A 23,536-nucleotide genomic window follows, 5' to 3' on the forward strand; every position below is an offset into this window, starting at 1 on the left:
TGTCTGCGAACTTGGAGTCCAGCACTGGGTTCTAAGCTCGCTCTGAAAAGCGTGCATTCAGCAGACCAACAGAGACACTGTCAGCATTTCTTAAAGGGCCACACACATCTTTCAGGTAAGTTTGCATTTAAGCTTTTGGACTGGATTTTAAATTTTTTTTATTGAAGTAGTGCCTTGGGGCAATACATGTTAAAAGTTTTTTAAGCGTGCAGGGAGTACAGGTCAGGCAGCATCTGTGGAGGGAGAAACAGAGTTCACGTCTCAGATCAAAATGCTGCCTGACCTGCTGAGTATTTCCAGCATTTTCTGCTTTTATTTCAGATTTACAGCATCCGCTCGCAGAGGGAAGAGGAAGATGCAGAAGAGGAGGAAGCAAAAGAGAAGGAAGCAAAAGAGGACGAAGCAGAAGGAAGGATGCAACCCAGACAGCCCCTTTCTGGCTGGGATATCCGGGATGGAATCATCTGCCTGCGGTCCCAGTGACTACAACCCCAATTCCCCTTTCAACATTTGTCACACTTTACCTTCCCTCTGTTACTGACTATCACAGGGTCCTCTTGGCCACAATGCTGAAATAAAAGCCACCACAAAGCAAACTTTCCAATCCAGCTTTATACATCTATCCATCCAATATGACATTAAGAAATCAACTCATCGCCCTTATGCATTCCCTTATTGACGGTCTTGTGTGTGCCTTTGCCTATCCTACTGATGTCACACAGTGCTACCCCAGTGGCTGCAGCATGGCTGGTGGAAGGCTGCTGACTTTCAGTGGGGAAGACTGCAGATGGCCTTGCAGGTCAACCTCGAGGAGCTGGTGGCTGGGAGTGTCAAATCGAGTGATCGTGTTTCTTCTTCTTCATTCTCCTCTCCCTCTTCTTGGTCACCCACTGGCTGGGCAGGCTGCATTTCTTGGGTGTGTTAAATGTGGATTACATAGGATTACATTGGATATAGAGCACAGAAACAGGCCATTCGGCCCAACTAGGCCATGCCAGCATTTATGCCCCACTTGATTCTCTTCCAGTCGTTCCTGATCTAACTTTATCAGCATAACTATCTATTCCCTTGTCTCTCGTATGGTTATCTATCCTCCCCTTAAATGAGGAAGGCACAAGGGTGGAGTTGTGGTGAGGGGATGGCGGGAAAGCAAGAGGTGCATGCGAGAAGGAGGATAATGCATGAGGACACCAGCATCTTGTATGCTTTCATCCCTGCCCTTCCAAGAATGACCAGCACCGTCTTCTCCAAGGAGGTGAGGTGAAGCTAAGAATGGGAGGTGTGTGTCATGTTTGGTACTGATTGTTTGTAGGTGAGTGATGGGGCGGGGTCATGCATTGAGCAATGTGCGAAGCTATTGGTGCAATTGGTAGGAGATGGCTTTTGAAGAAGCAGTCGCAAAACTTGACCACTCGTCTGAGGTCATGAAGCTTCTTTGGGCACTGGAGCCAGGTCATGGGGGGTGACACTTCTGGCAGTGATGGCCTCGGTGATCTGGTCCCACATCCTTCTTTCTAGAGGGCTTCCTGGCCCCTGTGGGCAGATGACCTCTCTTGCAGAACTGGAGTGCTGCGTGCGGTACCCTGGGTGCCCCTTCCCTGGCTTGCTGAGCCATTCGTGTTAGTGTGGAAGCATTTATCCCATTTTTTTTAGGTGCGGAAGGCAATTCACCTTTAAGAGCTGAAGACTCCCATTTGGGAATTCTTTTAATGTTAATTTTTATCAGAAGGCAGTTGAGCTGGAAGGGCTAAAAGCTGCCTATTTTTAAAATGATTTTAATTTTTTTCATTTCAGAAGGCAGTTCCCCTTTCAGAGACCAAACTGCTTTCTGAAATGACAGAGCAGGCTATTCGTGATGCAATGACGCTATGGCTACATTACATTGGGGCCTCCTGCCTGGTCTAATGCCACCAGTACGTTGTTGCACAATGAGTTCAGCCCTGGGCTAATGGTAATGTTAGTCCCCAGTTCCAATTTTTCGGTCCTATTAGTGCCACCATTTTCATTGGCCATTAATGGTGGCACTAGCAGGTTTTATGCATTGTCGAATTTTTAGCCCAGTGTGTCTAGTCCACCGCCTGTGAGTAACCCAATTTTAAATTACTGAAAATTACTTCTAAAAAATATACAGAACCATTTCCTAGTTATATTGGGGTTCAGTAGTTCGTTTCTTAGTAAATTTAAAAAAAATTATTATTCAAAAGCTTTTAAGACATTGCTGTTAGCGTCCTTGCACGCAAGAGTTCCAGTTTAACTTTTAGAGTCTCCTCGAAGGCCTGCAAACGAGCACAATTCGCGGAAACTCACCATGGTGATTAATTCCCTCTGTGGGCATGGCCAGTTTTGTGGGCGGGGCCTGCTTCTAGCGTAATTTTTTAAAATCAGCGCTAAAGATCACTGAAATTCGAATTGCGCTGAACGTAATTTATGCTTAAAATTCTGCAATCTTTTGCGCTGATTACTGATTGGGCGAATTGCGCCAAAAAAAATGAGCAATCGAGCGGAAACCTTCGCTGAAGGTCTTTAATAACTGGGCTGAGTTAAAGATCGAACCTTGGCTGCGGAAGAGAATGAGAACAACTCAAAGTGACTGAACTACATGAGCACCTTAGGGATTTACCACTACATGCTCTATTTTGACCAAAAATACCACAGGCATAAATTATTCAGGCGCTGCACTCATTTAACTAGGTCTAATCGAAGGAATGTTAAAGTATCCGTATTGTGGAATAGATTCCAGACCATTTTGAGAGTTTTTTCTGACGGTGTGATAGCTCAACAATTTTGTGAGCAAATAGAAATTGAAATGGCCTGCCTGCCCCATAATCTATTTCCAGGCAGTATCATAGAAGTAGGTAAACGGTGCCATGGCAACTGTTGAAGTTAGTTCGTCTACTGGTCAAACTGCAAGCTACTGCACTGAGAATTCCTGAGCTGTTTTTGAATTCAGAAAGCTATGAGACTTTCCGCAGGCTGTAAACAGCCTGTACGGAATTTAGAAGAGATTTCGAATTTTGTTAGCTTAATCATTTTTCATGTAAAATTTAACAGTCATCTAGAATAACATGAGCTGCAATCATTAATCAGCCTGAATTGAAAGTATGACATGTAGAATTTTAGGACACGTTGATGACATTTACCAGCCAATCAAATTTCATCACCTTCCTCCATGACAACAGATGCTGACCTTTACAGCTTCCTATTGAGCCTTCATGCATTACCTGCAGAAATTAACATTAACTGTTCCACACTGCTATTAATGTCATCTGGGAATAGAGATTCATGAATTCATTTATTATACGGACTAGAGACCCATTTTACACTCTTAGCACAGGAGGGTTGCTCCTAAGAGCTGGTATTTTTGGAAGCTGGCTGAACTACCTCTGTGGCTGAGGGATGGCTGCAAGCGACGGAATTGGAAATGTCACTGGGAACAATGAAAGACGACTGAGGACATCTTCAAGGAGAAACCTCGAGGCTGAACGTTCATGATTTGCACAGACATTGTGCAAGCATGGACCAAAAAGCTGCCTTGAAATACTTGAAACAAGTAGCGCAACACCAAAAAAAGGTATTAATTCCCATCTGGTATTCTCAGTTGCTCAAGAATAACAGATAAACCATATTAGCCTTGTTGTGGAAAGAAAACAATAATAGAGTTTATTCCACTGATTATACCTAACAATTGGTCTTATGTTGCAAAATTAAGGTCTGAAATTTCCTCGAAACCTGCACCAAAACAACGGCGTACATACAGCGTAATGCCGATATTCACCACAATAGATCGAGGAAATTTACACGTGAGTGACTTACGCTGGGTTTTACGCTATGCCCGGGTTGCCTCAATCTTTTATATTGAATCAGAGAAATTTCCACTGAAACCCTCTGCCGCGCATTAACATAGCTCTGCCCCCACCCAAAAGACTAGCGAATGCGAGATTTCTGCATTTACGCCAGTTCTGAATGAATTGTAAATTTTTGCCCAAAGTTTTAGCTGCAACAGGCCCTAAAGCCATATTTCTGATGTTTTATGGTGATTTTTCTTAATGTTTTACTCACTGAAAACTACTCTAGAGGGGGGGAAGTTCAATTGCTTTGTGCCTCCCGTTAGCGCCCTAAGTAACGGGGCACAAAGCAACTAACGCCCGGGCGCGGCACCGCTAACGCCGCCCACAAAATTCAGCGGGAGGATAGCAGTGGCGGTAGCCGGTAGCGCCCCGTGGCGCTGCACCTCTGGCAATGATGTCATCGCCATGCGTAATGTCCCGCTCGCACCCTGGCCGCAAACTTCAGTCGCTCCCCCTGACATACTGCCGGACACTATATCTGAAAGGGTCAGGGGGCATACATGCTGCCAGGGTGGCGATGTTTAAAGGGGAGGTGCCGGGTGGCAATTTTTTTGCAGGCTGCTGGCAAGCACCTGCCCCCTCTGCTGTTCCCCCATGGGGTGCCGGCCCCGGGTTGTGCTGCGCAAAGCCCCTCCCCTTTAATAAGGGGAGGAAGGCCTGCAGTACCGCAGCGCTCCATGCCAGCGTGCATGGTGCTGCGGCATGTAGCGCTCCAAGAGGGAGGGGGAGCGTTTCCAGTAGCTACCATTGAATTTCAGGTGCGGGGGACCTAACTTTGCTGACTTCAAACTTTAATTTTCAAACATAAAGAGGGACTTGAAGAGGGAACATGGTGCAAGTTCAGCATTTTCTTCAGGCCCCGACTGTTTATGCTGATTTCCATTTGTTTACGGCAGTTTTTATTTTCTGAAAGGGAATCTCAGGATATTTCAGTGTAAGTACCGGTCGGCAAGATTGCTTTGAAGCCGGCGCAAATTTTCTCATAACTTGGAAATTCCGGATATTTGTATTTAATAGTGATTCATTACTACACATTACACATTAATTAGAAGATTTAGGGGGAGAAATTCAGTTGTTAGCGCCACCGATTAACGCCTAAAGAGGCCGAGAAGTGGGGCGCTAGCCAATTTCCGGGCGGGTGCAAGCTCACCCCATATTGAGCATGCATTTAGCGCCAGCGCTAAATCTTAGCGCCCGCTCATGGGCGCAGGCTGATTATAACGTCATTTGAGTGTGCAACGCCTTTTGGGTGCCCCGGACCGGAAATTGAGTGGCGCCCCCCTCCGTAGCGCCTGGCGCTAATAGTGACAGCTTACCTGGACCTTACCAAGCCGCTCTCGGGCTGGAGGAGCATTATTTAAAGGGGACTGGTGTGGTTTAAAAGCAGCAGCCATTTTTGGAGCACAACATCCTCGAGAGCTACAAAGAGTTGCTGAGCTGCACACTGAGAGCCATTTGACCACTGAGCCAGCGCAGGCAGACGATCTTCAGCCTTCTGACCATCACCTTGCTGTTGGTGAGCCTTGACAATGGGGAACCTTCCTGTGGGCACTTATTATGGGGGCTGCATTGGAGGTGAACGTCCTGCTGCTGAATCATCTGGCAAGGGCACTGAGACGCTGGGAGAGGGGGGCGGGCATGGCCAGACGGAGGAGGGCCAACAGACGTCGCCACAGCAGACCTTACGCTGGCAGGGTTTCCCGACAGCAGTTTTCCTACATGAACATGCCGGAGGAGCAGTGTGTCAGAAGGCTGCGCTTTAGAAAGGAGGTGGTGACTGAGCTGTGCCAGCTGCTTCAGCCAGATCTGCAGCCTCAGATAAGGTGCAGGGCATCTCTGTCGGTGGCTGAGAAGATGCCTGCTGGCCTGAACTTCTACGCGAGCAGCTCTTCTCAGGCTGCGCGTCAGAGGCTGATCAGAAGTAGCATCTGGGCCCCTCTCATGGAATGCTTGCCGCCATTCCAAGAACAGGAATGGAACCGGTCTGACACCCCCAAGCCTGTGAAGGGCAAGATGCATGTAAAAAGAAGGCATGGCCATTGTAAATGAAGAAAGTGTTTCATTACACAAAATATGGTTCCTTCAAACATGAGAAAGCTATGGCAACAGAAAGCAAAACTAATACACTGACACATAACTGCCTCTCACACCCAGGAGACTGTCCAAAACATAAATCACATTCCGACCATCTTCCTTGGCCTTGATTCCACTGCGCCAACCAAAGCATCCAATGCCCCATCAGTGAGGCGTTCTGCCCTCTGCCTCACCCTTTCCATGTCTTGCTAGGCTGGTGCGCCACAGGTAGGCTCCCACCGCTTTGAAGGCCTACAAGGCAGTGAGTGTGTCTGGTGATGCCAATTGACCTGCCCCAGTGTGTCTCAGGCAAAGTGATTATTGACAGCATCCTCGCTGCGTCCCGCCGCCACGAAATTGGGTTGCGCCGCCGGGTTAGCGCCTTAAGAGTAGCGTGCAGCGCCTGATTTAGCGCCACAATCACCTTTAGGGGCGCTGCAACCCAATATCGTGCTAGGTGGCGGTAAATTGCGCCTGGCGCTAAACTTTGCGCATCGCCAGGACTAGCGCCCCAAACGCGGCTATACCGAATTTCTAGGCCTTACAGTTTAACAGCACAGCACTGTTTATTATGTCAAAGAATGGGAACATGACACCTCCCAAAGCAAACAAAAAGATGAAGGAAAAGGTAATAGGTTTCAAATTGGCACCCATTGGCTGGCAGGGGACTGGAAAATATCTGGGATGAGGGTGGCGGGGGTAGGGCGGCCGAGGGGGTGTGTGGGGGAGGGTGGTGGAATGGAATACCTGGAAGGAACTGGAACTACCAGAAGTAGATGTAGAAACCTAGTGCAGCTTAAAGAGACAATACCAGCACTGAAGTAGCAGGCAACCTGGGTGAGAAAGATGGCATCCAGACTGAAGGAGTGAATGGTGACTTACCTTTGCTCCCAAAGCCGGTCAGCAGCCCCTTTCCACCCTTTTCAGGCGGGCAGCTGGCCAGCGAGATGCAAATAAGGCCTTGGTGTTAAAATGGCCTACGCTTCAAACTGGGGACATCAGGCAGGTTTGACCCTCACCCCGCCCAAAACTCGCCCATAAATGCAGTAAGAAATATAAACCAATGATGATAAAACACATGTGTGATATTAAATAGCAATAACCAGTTGTATTGAGTGTAAAGGGAGTCAGGTGATTGGTTCCAGTCACTGCAATAGATTGGGTAAATACTCAGGGAGGATCAGAAGAATGAATATGATCGGTGGTTAGAGCCAATTTTAACTCTCTCTGCCCGATGTAAATGGGGCAGTAGTGGCCTCAAAATTGCAGCACAACCATAACGGCCTATTTACGCTCCCGATCTGCCTGCTGCCATCTTGCGTAGGATCCTGAGAAGGTTGGCCCCCTGTTTCCTGTTTCCAGTGGCAGCCTCACTACGGTATGTCAGTTAGGGTTCTATGGTGTAGACAGGACCCTGATGCAATTTTCAGGGGTAATGGCGGGCCTACTGCCGAGTGCAGGACCTGCCCAGTAGAGTGGGAGGTACGAGCAACAGGCCATTTGGAGCGCTATTTAAAGGATCACTTGAAATTCTTTGGATCAGTGGATCTATGTGGACACAAGCTTGTCTTGATCCCCAATATCAGGATTTTGTGTGGAGAAGACTTTTTCATTGCTTGCAACATTACAAGAGGCCATGAGACCCTCATAGTACCTTGGAGAGGGGGAGAACTTCTGGTTGGAGGATGAGGTGAAAAAGCAGCAGCAGTTGGAGAGACCACAGGCATCTGTAGTGGAGCCACAGAGGAGATCACCAAGGAGGGAGGCCAGCACAAAGGCATCCATACCCACCAGACAAGGTGTACAGACCCAGAGTGACTTGCCTACAGTTTAATGAGGAGCACTATTTGAGGAGATCTGTGCTTCAGCAGAGAGGCTGTGACTGCCCTGTGCCACCTGATACAGCAAGACCTCCGCCAATGCATCCAAAATCCCGGATGCTGTTGCGTTTGCCACTTCTCACTGAATGTTCAGCAGCAACAATCATAGAAACTCACCAAAAAAGAAGACACCTCGCTTTAAAAGGTGCAGCCTCAATGTAAATAGATAAATCCCACCCTATAGTAAGTGAGTGTCTGTCAGCACTGGAAAATGCATGAGGAGTTCGCCAATGAGATTCAAATGAGGCGTGACCATCAAAATGGTTTGGTACTCTCACTGAATCCATTGGGTGGACATCCCAGTCATCCCACCCCCACTAGACCCCCAAACAACACCAGAAGTGAAAATCAACCCTCTTATTTTTTAGTTTTGAACCCAATGCTCGTACCAATGCCAAGTCACTATCCTTCCACCACAGATTGTGGGTAAGCAGTAAGGGACAAGGCAGTTCATTTTCTACTTCACCACCTGGGCAGTAACCTGGCGGAGCAGACCGCCCATTCTTTATAGATCTGCTCGATTAATTTCAAACAAATGATAATCCAGTTGGTTCTACATCCACTCCAACAGATTGCTGCCCAGGCGACAAAATTGAAAATGACCTCCAAGGGCTTGCAATAAATTTGTGGCACTATAAGCAAGGCTTGTTATTAGAAATTTGCAGCTCAATCTGTTGGTCTGTAATCACTGAGAGGTTGCTTTTCTTTCTGTCAGCTAGTGAGAGTTAACTCAGCTTTCTCAGAAGTACACAACTGACGGATAGATCTTTCTTGTTCCCCGCCAGGTCCCTAGTGGGTATACAATTTCATCTTCTGTCACCATTTATCACTATCACAATTTATTTCTTTGCCACAGCCTGGGAGCCCATCTGTGAGACAGAGCCCCCAACAACGGGCCGCATTTTCCGATCGGAGGCTTCCCGCATGCGGAGGTCTCGGATCTGGAAAAAATCTACGCACTTACCCGAGGGCTCCCGAGGTGCGTATAGTTTCGCTCCTGGGCCTCTCCAACTCCAAGTGCGCAGGGCCCACGTATCCCAGAGGCGCAGGTGGTTCGCAAGCGTCCCTGGGATCACGTGGGCCATGGGGAGCCAATCAAAGAAGGGAATCTCCCTTCATACACTTGACAGATAGACCTGTCAAATATATGAATGGAGATCAATAAAAAAACATTGTAAAACTTTAAATACATTTTAAAAAAACCATCACCTTTTTAAAATTAGTTGAAATTACAATAAATTTAATATTTTAAACACAAATTTAATTTTTTGAAAAAAATAATTATATAGGGCTAAAAATAAACTTACCTTTTTTAAAGTATTTTTAAATTATAAATGACTGAAACATTTTATTTCTTTTAACTTTTTTTCAACTCTTATCCTGGTAACAGCAGGCCTTACGCCTGCTTTTACAAGGCGTAAGAGTTCTAAGGGTTTTCTGCGGGCGGAGGGTCTCCAGAAAGCGGAACTCTCCCCCCGCAGAGGCCCTGCTCCAGGGCATTCTTGACAGATCGGAAATGCCGGTTATCAGTGCATGCGCTGTGGATGCGCTGTGCATGCCTAAAACCAGCATTTCCGATGTCCCTACGGGTGGGTACACAGCGCGTACACACCCGTAGGGACCGGAATATCCGGGCCATTGTCATTATAACCACAACTAAACCAACATATCAACAGGCACTTGGGACAGCATGGTTGACACAACTACAGGACCTCTTGGTTCTTTAATAGGCCTTGGAAACCTGGCAGATAAACAGACAAGGCAAGATGAAGTGTTTATATAATTTAAAATCAGAAACTGGTGTAAACAGAAAAATGTTATGCTCATGGTTTATGATTTCCAAGTTCATGAAGGGGCACTGGAAGATTGGATTACATATCAAACATTTACCCCCAGAAAGAGATCTCAACATGATACTGCATAAACTGATAGAAGCTCCGTTTGAACAATTCTCCACAAATTCATAGAGCTGTATTGGAAGACTATGCTTTTCTTAGACATGTTCTTAGCTTGAAGTGTCAGTGAGCACCATGCCGTCGAAAGAGAGATGTTTAATTAGTCTGTCCTGGGAATACAGCAGTGTTGCACTTTCACTGGGTTTGACAGGAAGTAATGTTGAAGTTGCTTCTCACTCCTCCTCAGCAGTAAAAATAAATAAGGAATCTAGGGGTAGGTTTCCTCTCTATCCGAGGTGTAGTGAAATTATAAACATGTTATCAAGAGAATCTTTATAATTTTCCTGCAGTTAATGAACAAAGATAACTGGCCGAGCATTTCCTCCATGCTGGTGTGAAGTATGGGATATGATCGTATGGTTTAATGCCACAAAGCTTATTTTTACTGGAGGAAATAAACTTGAGAAGGTTTATAAATGATCTAACTACTTATAGTGCTGAAAGGTGTGGACAACATAGATATAAGTGACAGCACCTTCCAGTCTCATGGCTATCAAGAAGGACAAGAATCAGGGGAGCACCATCACCTCCAAGTTTCCCTCCATGTCACACACTCTGCCGACTTGGATGTATGCCACCATTCTATCATTATTGCTAGGTCAGTATCCTAACACCATCATGAGAGCACCATCCTCACAAGGACTGCAGCGGATCAAGGAGAAGACCCATCGCCAACATTTGAGAGCAGCTAGGGATGGGCAAAAAAATGTGGCTTTGCCAGCATTGCCTACATCCCATGAACAAATATTTAAAAAAACTTAAATTGTGATCATGAGATCAACTATCCCATTTAACAAGTTACCAAGTTAGAATTACATAGAATTTACAGCACAGAAACAGGCCATTCGGCCCAACAGGTTTATACACCACATGAGCCTCCTCCCACTTTACTTCATCTCATCCTATTAACATATCCTTCGATTCCTTTCTCCCTTGTGTACTTATCTGGCTTCCCCTTAAATGCATCTCTGCTAATCACCTCAACCACCCCCTGTGGTAGCGAGTTCCATATTTTCACCTATCGCTGAGCAAAGACATTTCTCCTGAATTACTTATTGGATTTTTTAGTGACTATCTTATATTTATGGCCCCTAGTTCTGGACCCCCGCACAGGTCGAAACATCGGCCCCGATATTTATTGGGTTGGGATTCCAAGGCAGCAGGGAAAGCGGGGGGGGTGGAGCGGGGGAGGGTGGGGGGTTGGAGCAGGGGAGAGTTCTGGTAAACGCTGTGGGGTTTTAATTCCATGGCGTGCGTGTTTTTTGGAGCAAGTTCCCCACCCAGAAGCCAGCCTGATTGACAGGCTCCCTATCAAGCGGAGAATGCTGCAGAAGAGGCCACAGCCCAGGAGCAGATAAGTGTGTGCTGCTCGGGGTAGAGATCGTGAGGGGGGAGGAGGTGGGTACAGCGTGGTCTGAAGGGTCGGGGGTGATTGTGTGGGGTTGGAGAGAGATCAGGGAGAGAGCTGGGTGTTCAGAAAGAGATTGGAGGGAGGGATGGGGGGTCAGAGAGAGATCAAGGAGAGAGATGGAGGGTCGGCGAGAGATCGGAGGAAGAGATGGGGGGTCGGAGAGAGATCTAACGAAGAGATGGGGGGTCGGAGAGAGATCGGTGTGAGAGATGGAGGGTCGGAGAAAGATCGGAGGGAGAGATGGAGGGTCGGAGAAAGATCGGAGGGAGAGATGGAGGGTCGGAGAAAGATCGGAGGGAGAGATGGAGGGTCGGAGAGAGATCGGGGTGAGAGATGGGGGGTCAGGGAGAGATCGGGGTGAGAGATGGAGGGTCGGAGAGAGATCGGAGGGAGAGATGGGGGGTCGGAGAGAGATCGGAGGGAGAGATGGGGGGTCGGAGAGAGATCGGATGGAGAGATGGGGGGTCGGAGAGAGATCGGAGGGAGAGATGGGGGGTCAGGGAGAGATCGGGGTGAGAGATGGAGGGTCGGAGAGAGATCGGAGGGAGAGATGGGGGGTCGGAGAGAGATCGGGGTGAGAGATGGGGGGTTGGAGAGAGATTGGAGTGAGAGATGGGGGTCAGGGAGAGATCGGAGGGAGAGATGGGGGGTCAGGGAGAGATCGGAGGGAGAGATGGGGTGTCAGGGAGAAATCGGGGTGAGAGATGGAGGGTCGGAGAGAGATCGGAGGGAGAGATGGGGGGTCGGAGAGGGATCGGGGTGAGAGATGGAGGGTCGGAGAGAGATCGGGGTGAGAGATGGGGGGTCAGGGAGAGATCGAAGGGAGAGATGGAGGGTTGGAGAGAGATCGGGGTGAGAGATGGGGGGTCAGGGAGAGATCGAAGGGAGAGATGGAGGGTCGGAGAGAGATCGGAGGGAGAGATGGGGGGTCAGGGAGAGATCGGGGTGAGAGATGGGGGGTCGGAGAGAGATCGGAGGGAGAGATGGAGGGTCGGAGAGAGATCGGAGGGAGAGATGGGGGGTCAGGGAGAGATCGGGGTGAGAGATGGGGGGTCGGAGAGAGATCGGGGTGAGAGATGGGGGGTCAGGGAGAGATCGAAGGGAGAGATGGAGGGTCGGAGAGAGATCGGAGGGAGAGATGGGGGGTCGGAGAGAGATCGGAGGGAGAGATGGGGGGTCAGGGAGAGATCGGGGTGAGAGATGGGGGGTCGGAGAGAGATCGGAGGGAGAGATGGAGGGTCGGAGAGAGATAGGAGGGAGAGATGGGGGGTCAGGGAGAGATCGGGGTGAGAGATGGGGGGTCGGAGAGAGATCTGAGGGAGAGATGGGGGTTCGGAGAGAGATCGGAGGGAGAGATGGGGGGTCGGAGAGAGATCGGAGGGAGAGATGGAGGGTCGGAGAGAGATCGGGGTGAGAGATGGGGGGTCGGAGAGAGATCGGAGGGAGAGATGGAGGGTCGGAGAGAGATCGGGGTGAGAGATGGGGGGGTCGGAGAGAGATCGGAGGGAGAGATGGAGGGTCGGAGAGAGATCGGGGTGAGAGATGGGGGGTCGGAGAGAGATCGGGGTGAGAGATGGGGGGTCGGAGAGCGATCGGAGGGAGAGATGGGGGGTCGGAGAGAGATCGGGGTGAGAGATGGGGGGTCGGAGAGAGATCGGGGTGAGAGATGGGGGGTCGGAGAGAGATCGGAGGGAGAGATGGGGGGTCGGAGAGAGATCGGAGGGAGAGATGGGGGGTCGGAGAGAGATCGGGGTGAGAGATGGGGGGTCGGAGAGAGATCGGAGGGAGAGATGGGGGGTCGGAGAGAGGTCGGAGGGAGAGATGGGGGGTCGGAGAGAGATCGGGGTGAGAGATGGGGGGTCGGAGAGAGATCGGGGTGAGAGATGGGGGGTAGGAGAGAGATCGGAGGGAGAGATGGGGGGTCGGAGAGAGATCGGAGGGAGAGATGGGGGGTCGGAGAGAGATCGGGGTGAGAGATGGGGGGTCGGAGAGAGATCGGAGGGAGAGATGGGGGGTCGGAGAGAGATCGGAGGGAGAGATGGGGGGTCGGAGAGAGATCGGGGTGAGAGATGGGGGGTCAGAGAGAGATCGGAGGGAGAGATGGGGGGTCGGAGAGAGATCGGAGGGAGAGATGGGGGTCAGAGAGAGATCGGAGGGAGAGATGGGGGGTCGGAGAGAGATCGGGGTGAGAGATGGGGGGTCAGAGAGAGATCGGAGGGAGAGATGGGGGGTCGGAGAGGGATCGGAGGGAGAGATGGGGGGTCGGAGAGAGATTGGAGGGAGAGATGGGGGGTCGGAGAGGGATCGGAGGGAGAGATGGGGGGTCGGAGAGAGATCGGAGGGAGAGATGGGGGGTCGGAGAGAGATCGGAGGGAGAGATGGGGGGTCGGAGAGAGATCGGAGGGAGAGATGGGGGGTCGGAGAGAGATCGGGGTGAGAGATGGGGGGTCAGAGAGAGATCGGAGGGAGAGATGGGGGGTCGGAGAGGGATCGGAGGGAGAGATGGGGGGTCGGAGAGAGATCGGAGGGAGAGATGGGGGGTCGGAGAGAGATCGGAGGGAGAGATGGGGGGTCGGAGAGAGATCGGGGTGAGAGATGGGGGGTCAGAGAGAGATCGGAGGGAGAGATGGGGGGTCGGAGAGAGATCGGGGTGAGAGATGCGGGGTCGGAGAGAGATCGGAGGGAGAGATGGGGGGTCGGAGAGAGATCGGGGTGAGAGATGGGGGGTCGGAGAGAGATCGGAGGGAGAGATGGGGGGTCGGAGAGAGATCGGGGTGAGAGATGGGGGGTCAGAGAGAGATCGGAGAGAGAGATGGGGGGTCGGAGAGAGATCGGAGGGAGAGATGGGGGTAGGAGAGAGATCGGAGGGAGAGATGGGGGGTCGGAGAGAGATCGGGGTGAGAGATGGGGGTCGGAGAGAGATCGGAGGGAGAGATGGGGGGTCGGAGAGAGATCGGAGGGAGAGATGGGGTGTCGGAGAGAGATCGGGGTGAGAGATGGGGGTCGGAGAGAGATCGGAGGGAGAGATGGGGGGTCGGAGAGAGATCGGAGGGAGAGATGGGGGGTCGGAGAGAGATCGGAGGGAGAGATGTGGGGTCGGAGAGAGATCGGAGGGAGAGATGGGGGGTCGGAGAGCGATCGGAGTGAGAGATGGGGGGTCGGAGAGAGATCGGAGGGAGAGATGGGGGGTCGGAGAGAGATCGGAGGGAGAGATGGGGGGTCGGAGAGGGATCGGGGTGAGAGATGGGGGATCGGAGAGAGATCGGAGGGAGAGATGGGGGGTCGGAGAGAGATCGGGGTGAGAGATGGGGGGTCGGAGAGAGATCGGAGGGAGAGATGGGAGGTCGGAGAGAGATCGGAGGGAGAGATGGGGGGTCGGAGAGAGATCGGGGAGAGAGATGGGGGGTCGGAGAGAGATCGGAGGGAGAGATGGGAGGTCGGAGAGAGATCGGAGGGAGAGATGGGAGGTCGGAGAGAGATCGGAGGGAGAGATGGGGTGTAGGAGAGAGATCGGGGAGAGAGATGGGGGGTCGGAGAGAGATCGGAGGGAGAGATGGGAGGTCGGAGAGAGATCGGAGGGAGAGATGGGGGGTCGGAGAGAGATCGGGGGGAGTGATGGGGGGTCGGAGAGAGATCGGGGGGAGAGATGGGGGGTGGGAGAGAGATCGGAGGGAGTGATGCGGGGTCGGAGAGAGATCGGAGGGAGAGATGGGTGTCGGAGAGAGATCAGAGGGCGCGATGGGGGGTCGGAGAGAGATCGGAGGGAGAGATGGGTGTCGGAGAGAGATCGGAGGGTGAGATGGGGGGTCAGGGAGAGATCGGGGTGAGAGATTGGGGGTCGGAGAGAGATCGGGGTGAGAGATGGGGTGTCGGCGAGAGATCGGAGGGTGAGATGGGGGGTCAGGGAGAGATCGGGGTGAGAGATTGGGGGTCGGAGAGAGATCGGAGGGAGAGATGGGGGGTCAGGGAGAGATCGAAGGGAGAGATGGGGGTCGGAGAGAGATCGGAGGGAGAGATGGGGGGTCGGAGAGAGATCGGAGGGAGAGATGGGGGTTCGGAGAGAGATCGGAGAGAGAGATGGGGGTCGGAGAGAGATCGGAGGGAGAGATGGGGGGTCGGAGAGAGATCGGAGGGAGAGATGGGGGGTCGGAGAGAGATCGGAGGGAGAGATGGGGTGTTGGAGAGAGATCGAAGGGAGAGATGGGGGGTCGGAGAGAGATCGGAGGGAGAGATGGGGGATCGGAGAGAGATCGGAGGGAGAGAGGGGGGGTCGGAGAGAGATTGGAGGGAGAGATGGGGGGTCGGAGAGAGATCGGAGGGAGAGAGGGGGGGTCGGAGAGAGATCGGGGTGAGAGATGGGGGGTCGGAGAGAGATCGAAGGGAGAGATGGGGGGTCGGAGAGAGATTGGAGGGAGAGATGGGGGGTCGGAGAGATATCGGAGGGAGAGATGGGGGGTCGGAGAGAGATCGGGGTGAGAGATGGGGGGTCAGAGAGAGATCGGGGTGAGAGATGGGGGTCGGAGAGAGATCGGGGTGAGAGATGGGGGGTCAGGGAGAGATTGGAGGGAGAGATGGGGGGTCGGAGAGAGATCGGGGTGAGAGATGGGGGTCAGGGAGAGATTGGAGGGAGAGATGGGGGGTCAGGGAGAGATCGGAGGGAGAGATGGGGGGTCGGAGAGAGATCGGAGGGAGAGATGTGGGGTCGGAGAGAGATCGGAGGGAGAGATGGGGGGTCAGGGAGAGATCGGGGGGAGAGATGGGGGGTCGGAGAGCAATCGGAGGAAGAAATGGGGGGTCGGAGAGAGATCGGAGGGAGAGATGGGGGTTCGGAGAGGGATCGGGGTGAGAGATGGGGGGTCGGAGAGGGATCGGTGTGAGAGATGGGGGGTCGGAGAGAGATCGGAGGGAGAGATGGGGGGTCGGAGAGGGATCGGGGTGAGAGATGCGGGGTCGGAGAGAGATCGGAAGGAGAGATGGGGGGTCGGAGAGAGATCGGAGGGAGAGATGGGGGGTCGGAGAGAGATCGGAGGGAGAGATGGGGGGTCGGAGAGAGATCAGAGAGAGAGATGGGGGGTCGGAGAGAGATCGGAGGGAGAGATGGGGGTTCGGAGAGAGATCGGAGGGAGAGATGGGGGGTCGGAGAGAGATCGGAGGGAGAGATGGGGGGTCGGAGAGAGATCGGGGTGAGAGATGGGGTGTAGGAGAGAGATCGGGGAGAGAGATGGGGGGTCGGAGAGAGATCGGAGGGAGAGATGGGGAGTCGTAGAGAGATCGGAGGGAGAGATGGGGGGTCGGAGAGAGATCGGAGGGAGAGATGGGAGGTCGGAGAGAGATCGGAGGGAGAGATGGGGGGTGGGAGAGAGATCGGGGGGAGAGATGGGGGGTGGGAGAGAGATCGGAGGGAGTGATGCGGGGTCGGAGAGAGATCGGAGGGAGAGATGGGTGTCGGAGAGAGATCGGGGTGAGAGATGGGGTGTCGGCGAGAGATCGGAGGGAGAGATGGGGGGTCGGAGAGAGATCGGAGGGAGAGATGGGGGGTCAGGGAGAGATCGGGGTGAGAGATTGGGGGTCGGAGAGAGATCGGAAGGAGAGATGGGGGGTCGGAGAGAGATCGGAAGGAGAGATGGGGGGTCGGAGAGAGATCGGAAGGAGAGATGGGGGGTCGGAGAGAGATCGGAGGGAGAGATGGGGGGTCGGAAAGATCGGAGGGAGAGATGGGGGGTCGGAGAGAGATCAGAGAGAGAGATGGGGGGTCGGAGAGAGATCGGAGGGAGAGATGGGGGGTCGGAAAGATCGGGGTGAGAGATGGGGGGTCGGAGAGAGATCGGAGGGAGAGATGGGGGGTCGGAGAGAGATCGGAGGGAGAGATGGGGGGTCGGAGAGAGATCGGAGAGAGAGATGGGGGTCGGAGAGAGATCGGAGGGAGAGATGGGGGGTCGGAGAGAGATCGGGGTGAGAGATGGGGGTTCAGGGAGAGATCGGGGTGAGAGATGGGGGGGTCGGAGAGAGATCGGAGGGAGAGATGGGGTGTTGGAGAGAGATCGAAGGGAGAGATGGGGGGTCGGAGAGAGATCGGATGGAGAGATGGGGGATCGGAGAGAGATCGGAGGGAGAGATGGAGGGTCGGAGAGAGATCGGAGTGAGAGATGGGGGGTCGGAGAGAGATCGGAGGGAGAGAGGGGGGGTCGGAGAGAGATCGGAGTGAGAGATGGGGGGTCGGAGAGAGATCGGAGGGAGTGATGGGGGGTCGGAGAGAGATCGGAGTGAGAGATGGGGGGTCGGAGAGAGATCGGAGGGAGAGAGGGGGGGGTCGGAGAGAGATCGGAGGGAGAGATGGAGGGTCGGAGAGAGATCGGAGGGAGAGAGGGGGGGTCGGAGAGAGATCGGGGTGAGAGATGGGGGGTCGGAGAGAGATCGAGGGAGAGATGGGGGGTCGGAGAGAGATCGGAGGGAGAGATGGGGGTTCGGAGAGAGATCGGAGGGAGAGATGGGGGGTCAGGGAGAGTCGGGGGAGAGATGGGGGGTCAGAGAGCGATCGGAGGGAGAGATGGGGGTCGGGAGATTGGGGTGAGAGATGGGGGTCGGAGAGAGATCGGAGGGAGAGATGGGGGTCGAGAGAGATCGGGGTGAGAGATGGGCGGTCGGAGAGAGATCGGGGTGAGAGATGGGGGGCACGAGAGAGATCGGAGGGAGAGATGGGGGGTCGGAGAGAGATCGGAGGGAGAGATGTGGGGTCGGAGAGAGATCGGAGGGAGAGATGGGGGGTCAGGGAGAGATCGGGGGGAGAGATGGGGGGTCAGAGAGCGATCGGAGGGAGAGATGGGGGGTCGGAGAGCGATCGGAGGAAGAGATGGGGGGTCGGAGAGAGATCGGAGTGAGAGATGGGGGGTCAGGGAGAGATCGGGGTGAGAGATGGGGGGTCGGAGAGAGATCGGAGGGAGAGATGGGGGGTCGGAGAGAGATCGGAGGGAGAGATGGGGGGTCGGAGAGAGATCGCAGGGAGAGATGGGGGGTCGGAGAGAGATCGGGGTGAGAGATGGGGGGTCGGAGAGAGATCGGAGGGAGAGATGGGGGGTCGGAGAGAGATCGGAGGGAGAGATGGGGGGTCGGAGAGAGATCGGAGGGAGAGATGGGGGGTCGGAGAGAGATCGGGGTGAGAGATGCGGGGTCGGAGAGAGATCGGTGTGAGAGATGGGGGGTCGGAGAGAGATCGGGGAGAGAGATGGGGGGTCGGAGAGAGATCGGAGGGAGAGATGGGGAGTCGGAGAGAGATCGGAGGGAGAGATGGGGGGTCGGAGAGAGATCGGAGGGAGAGATGGGAGGTCGGAGAGAGATCGGAGGGAGAGATGGGGGGTCGGAGAGAGATCGGGGGGAGTGATGGGGGTCGGAGAGAGATCGGAGGGAGTGATGCGGGGTCGGAGAGAGATCAGAGGGAGAGATGGGGGGTCGGAGAGAGATCGGGGTGAGAGATGGGGGGTCGGAGAGAGATCGGAGGGAGAGATGGGGGGTCAGGGAGAGATCGAAGGGAGAGATGGGGGGTCGGAGAGAGATCGGAAGGAGAGATGGGGGGTCGGAGAGAGATCGGAAGGAGAGATGGGGGGTCGGAGAGAGATCGGAGGGGAGATGGGGGGGCCGGAGAGAAATCGGAGGAGGAGATGGGGGTCAGGGAGAGATCGGAGGGAGAGATGGGGTGTCAGTGAGAGATCGGAGGGAGAGATGGGGTGTCAGGGAGAAATCGGGGTGAGAGTTGGAGGGTCGGAGAGAGATCGGAGGGAGAGATGGGGTGTTGGAGAGAGATCGGGGTGAGAGATGGGGGGTCGGAGAGAGATAGGAGGGAGAGATGGGGGGTCGGAGAGAGATCGGGGTGAGAGATGGGGGTTCGGAGAGAGATAGGAGGGAGAGATGGGGGGTCGGAGAGGGATCGGGGTGAGAGATGGGGGGTCGGAGTGAGATCGGAGGGAGAGATGGAGGGTCGGAGAGAGATCGAAGGGAGAGATGGAGGATCAGGGAGAGATCGGAGGGAGAGATGGGGTGTCAGGGAGAGATCGGAGGGAGAGATGGGGGGTCGGAGAGAGATCGGGGTGAGAGATGGGGGGTAGGAGAGGGATCGGGGTGAGAGATGGGGGGTCGGAGTGAGATCGGAGGGAGAGATGGAGGGTCGGAGAGAGATCGGAGGGAGAGATGGGGGTCGGAGAGAGATCGGAGGGAGAAATGGGGGATCGGAGAGGGATCGGGGGGAGAGATGGGGGTTCGGAGAGAGATCGGAGGGAAAGATGGGGGGTCGGAGAGAGATCGGAGGGAGAGATGGGGGGTCGGAGAGAGATCAGAGAGAGAGATGGGGGGTCGGAGAGAGATCGGGGTGAGAGATGGGGGGTCGGAGAGAGATCGGAGGGAGAGATATGGGGTGGGAGAGAGATCGGGGTGAGAGATGGGGGGTCGGAGAGAGATCGGAGGGAGAGATGGAGGGTCGGAGAGAGATCGGAGGGAGAGATGGGGGGTCAGGGAGAGATCGGGGTGACAGATGCGGGGTCGGAGAGAGATCAGGGGGAGAGATGGGGGGTTGGAGAGAGATCGGGGTGAGAGATGGGGGTCAGAGAGAGATCGGAGGGAGAGATGGGGGGTCGGAGAGAGATCAGAGGGAGAGATGGGAGGTCGGAGAGAGATCGGAGGGAGAGATGGGGGGTCGGAGAGAGATCGGAGGGAGAGATGGGGGGTCGGAGAGAGATCGGAGAGAGAGATGGGGGTCGGAGAGAGATCGGGGTGAGAGATGGGGGTCAGGGAGAGATTGGAGGGAGAGATGGGGGTTCGGAGAGAGATCGGGGTGAGAGATGGGGGGTCGGAGAGAGATCGGAGGGAGAGATGGGGGATCGGAGAGAGATCGGGGTGAGAGATGGGGGTCAGGGAGAGATTGGAGGGAGAGATGGGGGTTCGGAGAGAGATCGGGGTGACAGATGGGGGGTCGGAGAGAGATCGGAGGGAGAGATGGGGGGTCGGAGAGAGATCGGAGGGAGAGATGGGGGGTCGGAGAGAGATCGGGGTGAGAGATGGGGGTCAGGGAGAGATTGGAGGGAGAGATGGGGGTTCGGAGAGAGATCGGGGTGAGAGATGGGGGGTCGGAGAGAGATCGGAGGGAGAGATGGGGGGTCGGAGAGAGATCGGAGGGAGAGATGGGGGGTCGGAGAGAGATCGGGGTGAGAGATGGGGGTCAGGGAGAGATTGGAGGGAGAGATGGGGGTTCGGAGAGAGATCGGGGTGAGAGATGGGGGGTCGGAGAGAGATCGGAGGGAGAGATGGGGGGTCGGAGAGAGATCGGAGGGAGAGATGGGGGGTCGGAGAGAGATCGGAGGGAGAGATGGGGGGTCGGAGAGAGATCGGAGGGAGAGATGGGGGGTCGGGGAGAGGTCGGGGTGAGAGATGGGGGGTCGGAGAGAGATCGGAGGGAGAGATGGGGGATCGGAGAGAGATCGGGGTGAGAGATGGGGGTCAGGGAGAGATTGGAGGGAGAGATGGGGGGTCGGAGAGAGATCGGAGGGAGAGATGGGGGATCGGAGAGAGATCGGGGTGAGAGATGGGGGTCAGGGAGAGATTGGAGGGAGAGATGGGGGTTCGGAGAGAGATCGGGGTGACAGATGGGGGGTCGGAGAGAGATCGGGGTGAGAGATGGGGGTCAGGGAGAGATTGGAGGGAGAGATGGGGGTTCGGAGAGAGATCGGGGTGAGAGATGGGGGGTCGGAGAGAGATCGGAGGGAGAGATGGGGGGTCGGAGAGAGATCGGAGGGAGAGATGGGGGGTCGGAGAGAGATCGGAGGGAGAGATGGGGGGTCGGAGAGAGATCGGAGGGAGAGATGGGGGGTCGGGGAGAGGTCGGGGTGAGAGATGGGGGGTCGGAGAGAGATTGGAGGGAGAGATGGGGGTCGGAGAGAGGTCGGGGTGAGAGATGGGGGGTCGGAGAGAGATCGGAGGGAGAGATGGGGGGTCGGAGAGAGATCGGGGTGAGAGATGGGGGTCAGGGAGAGATTGGAGGGAGAGATGGGGGTTCGGAGAGAGATCGGGGTGAGAGATGGGGGGTCGGAGAGAGATCGGAGGGAGAGATGGGGGGTCGGAGAGAGATCGGAGGGAGAGATGGGGGGTCGGAGAGAGATCGGAGGGAGAGATGGGGGGTCGGAGAGAGATCGGAGGGAGAGATGGGGGGTCGGGGAGAGATCGGGGTGAGAGATGGGGGTCAGGGAGAGATTGGAGGGAGAGATGGGGGTTCGGAGAGAGATCGGGGTGAGAGATGGGGGGTCGGAGAGAGATCGGAGGGAGAGATGGGGGGTCGGAGAGAGATCGGAGGGAGAGATGGGGGGTCGGAGAGAGATCGGAGGGAGAGATGGGGGGTCGGAGAGCGATCGGAGGGAGAGATGGGGGGTCAGGGAGAGATCGGGGTGAGAGATGGGGGGTCGGAGAGAGATCGGAGGGAGAGATGGGGGGTCGGAGAGAGATCGGAGGGAGAGATGGGGAGTCAGAGAGGGATCGGGGTGAGAGATGGGGGGTCGGAGAGAGATCGGTGTGAGAGATGGGGGGTCGGAGAGAGATCGGAGGGAGAGATGGGGGGTCGGAGAGAGATCGGGGTGAGAGATGGGGGGTCGGAGAGAGATCGGGGTGAGAGATGGGGGGTCGGAGAGAGATCGGAGGGAGAGATATGGGGTCGGAGAGAGATCGGGGTGAGAGATGGGGGGTCGGAGAGAGATCGGAGGGAGAGACGGTGGTTCAGGGAGAGATCGGGGTGAGAGATGGGGGGTCGGAGAGAGATCGGAGGGAGAGATGGGGGGTCGGAGAGAGATCGGAGGGAGAGATGGGGTGTCGGAGAGAGATCGGGGTGAGAGATGGGGGATCGGAGAGAGATCGGAGGGAGAGATGGGGGGTCGGAGAGAGATCGGGGTGAGAGATGGGGGGTCGGAGAGAGATCGAAGGGAGAGATGGAGGGTCAGGGAGAAATCGGAGGGAGAGATGGGGGTTAGGAGAGAGATCGGGGTGAGAGATGGGGGTCGGAGAGAGATCGAAGGGAGAGATGGGGGGTCGGAGAGAGATCGGGGTGAGAGATGGGGGTCAGGGAGAGATTGGAGGGAGAGATGGGGGTTCGGAGAGAGATCGGGGTGACAGATGGGGGGTCGGAGAGAGATCGGAGGGAGAGATGGGGGGTCGGAGAGAGATCGGAGGGAGAGATGGGGGGTCGGAGAGAGATCGGAGGGAGAGATGGGGGGTCGGAGAGAGATCGGAGGGAGAGATGGGGGGTCGGGGAGAGATCGGGGTGAGAGATGGGGGTCAGGGAGAGATTGGAGGGAGAGATGGGGGTTCGGAGAGAGATCGGGGTGAGAGATGGGGGGTCGGAGAGAGATCGGAGGGAGAGATGGGGGGTCGGAGAGAGATCGGAGGGAGAGATGGGGGGTCGGAGAGAGATCGGAGGGAGAGATGGGGGGTCGGAGAGCGATCGGAGGGAGAGATGGGGGGTCAGGGAGAGATCGGGGTGAGAGATGGGGGGTCGGAGAGAGATCGGAGGGAGAGATGGGGGGTCGGAGAGAGATCGGAGGGAGAGATGGGGAGTCAGAGAGGGATCGGGGTGAGAGATGGGGGGTCGGAGAGAGATCGGTGTGAGAGATGGGGGGTCGGAGAGAGATCGGAGGGAGAGATGGGGGGTCGGAGAGAGATCGGGGTGAGAGATGGGGGGTCGGAGAGAGATCGGGGTGAGAGATGGGGGGTCGGAGAGAGATCGGAGGGAGAGATATGGGGTCGGAGAGAGATCGGGGTGAGAGATGGGGGGTCGGAGAGAGATCGGAGGGAGAGACGGTGGTTCAGGGAGAGATCGGGGTGAGAGATGGGGGGTCGGAGAGAGATCGGAGGGAGAGATGGGGGGTCGGAGAGAGATCGGAGGGAGAGATGGGGTGTCGGAGAGAGATCGGGGTGAGAGATGGGGGATCGGAGAGAGATCGGAGGGAGAGATGGGGGGTCGGAGAGAGATCGGGGTGAGAGATGGGGGGTCGGAGAGAGATCGAAGGGAGAGATGGAGGGTCAGGGAGAAATCGAAGGGAGAGATGGGGGTTAGGAGAGAGATCGGGGTGAGAGATGGGGGTCGGAGAGAGATCGAAGGGAGAGATGGGGGGTCGGAGAGAGATCGGGGTGAGAGATGGGGGTCAGGGAGAGATTGGAGGGAGAGATGGGGGTTCGGAGAGAGATCGGGGTGAGAGATGGGGGGTCAGGGAGAGATCGGGGTGAGAGATGGGGGGTCGGAGAGAGATCGGAGGGAGAGATGGGGGGTCGGAGAGAGATCGGAGGGAGAGATGGGGGGTCGGAGAGAGATCGGAGGGAGAGATGGGGGGTCGGAGAGCGATC

Source organism: Somniosus microcephalus, chromosome 12 (genome assembly GCF_052327205.1).
Source record: "Somniosus microcephalus isolate GS21.2 chromosome 12, FLI_Smic_1.0, whole genome shotgun sequence".
NCBI lineage: Eukaryota > Metazoa > Chordata > Chondrichthyes > Squaliformes > Somniosidae > Somniosus > Somniosus microcephalus.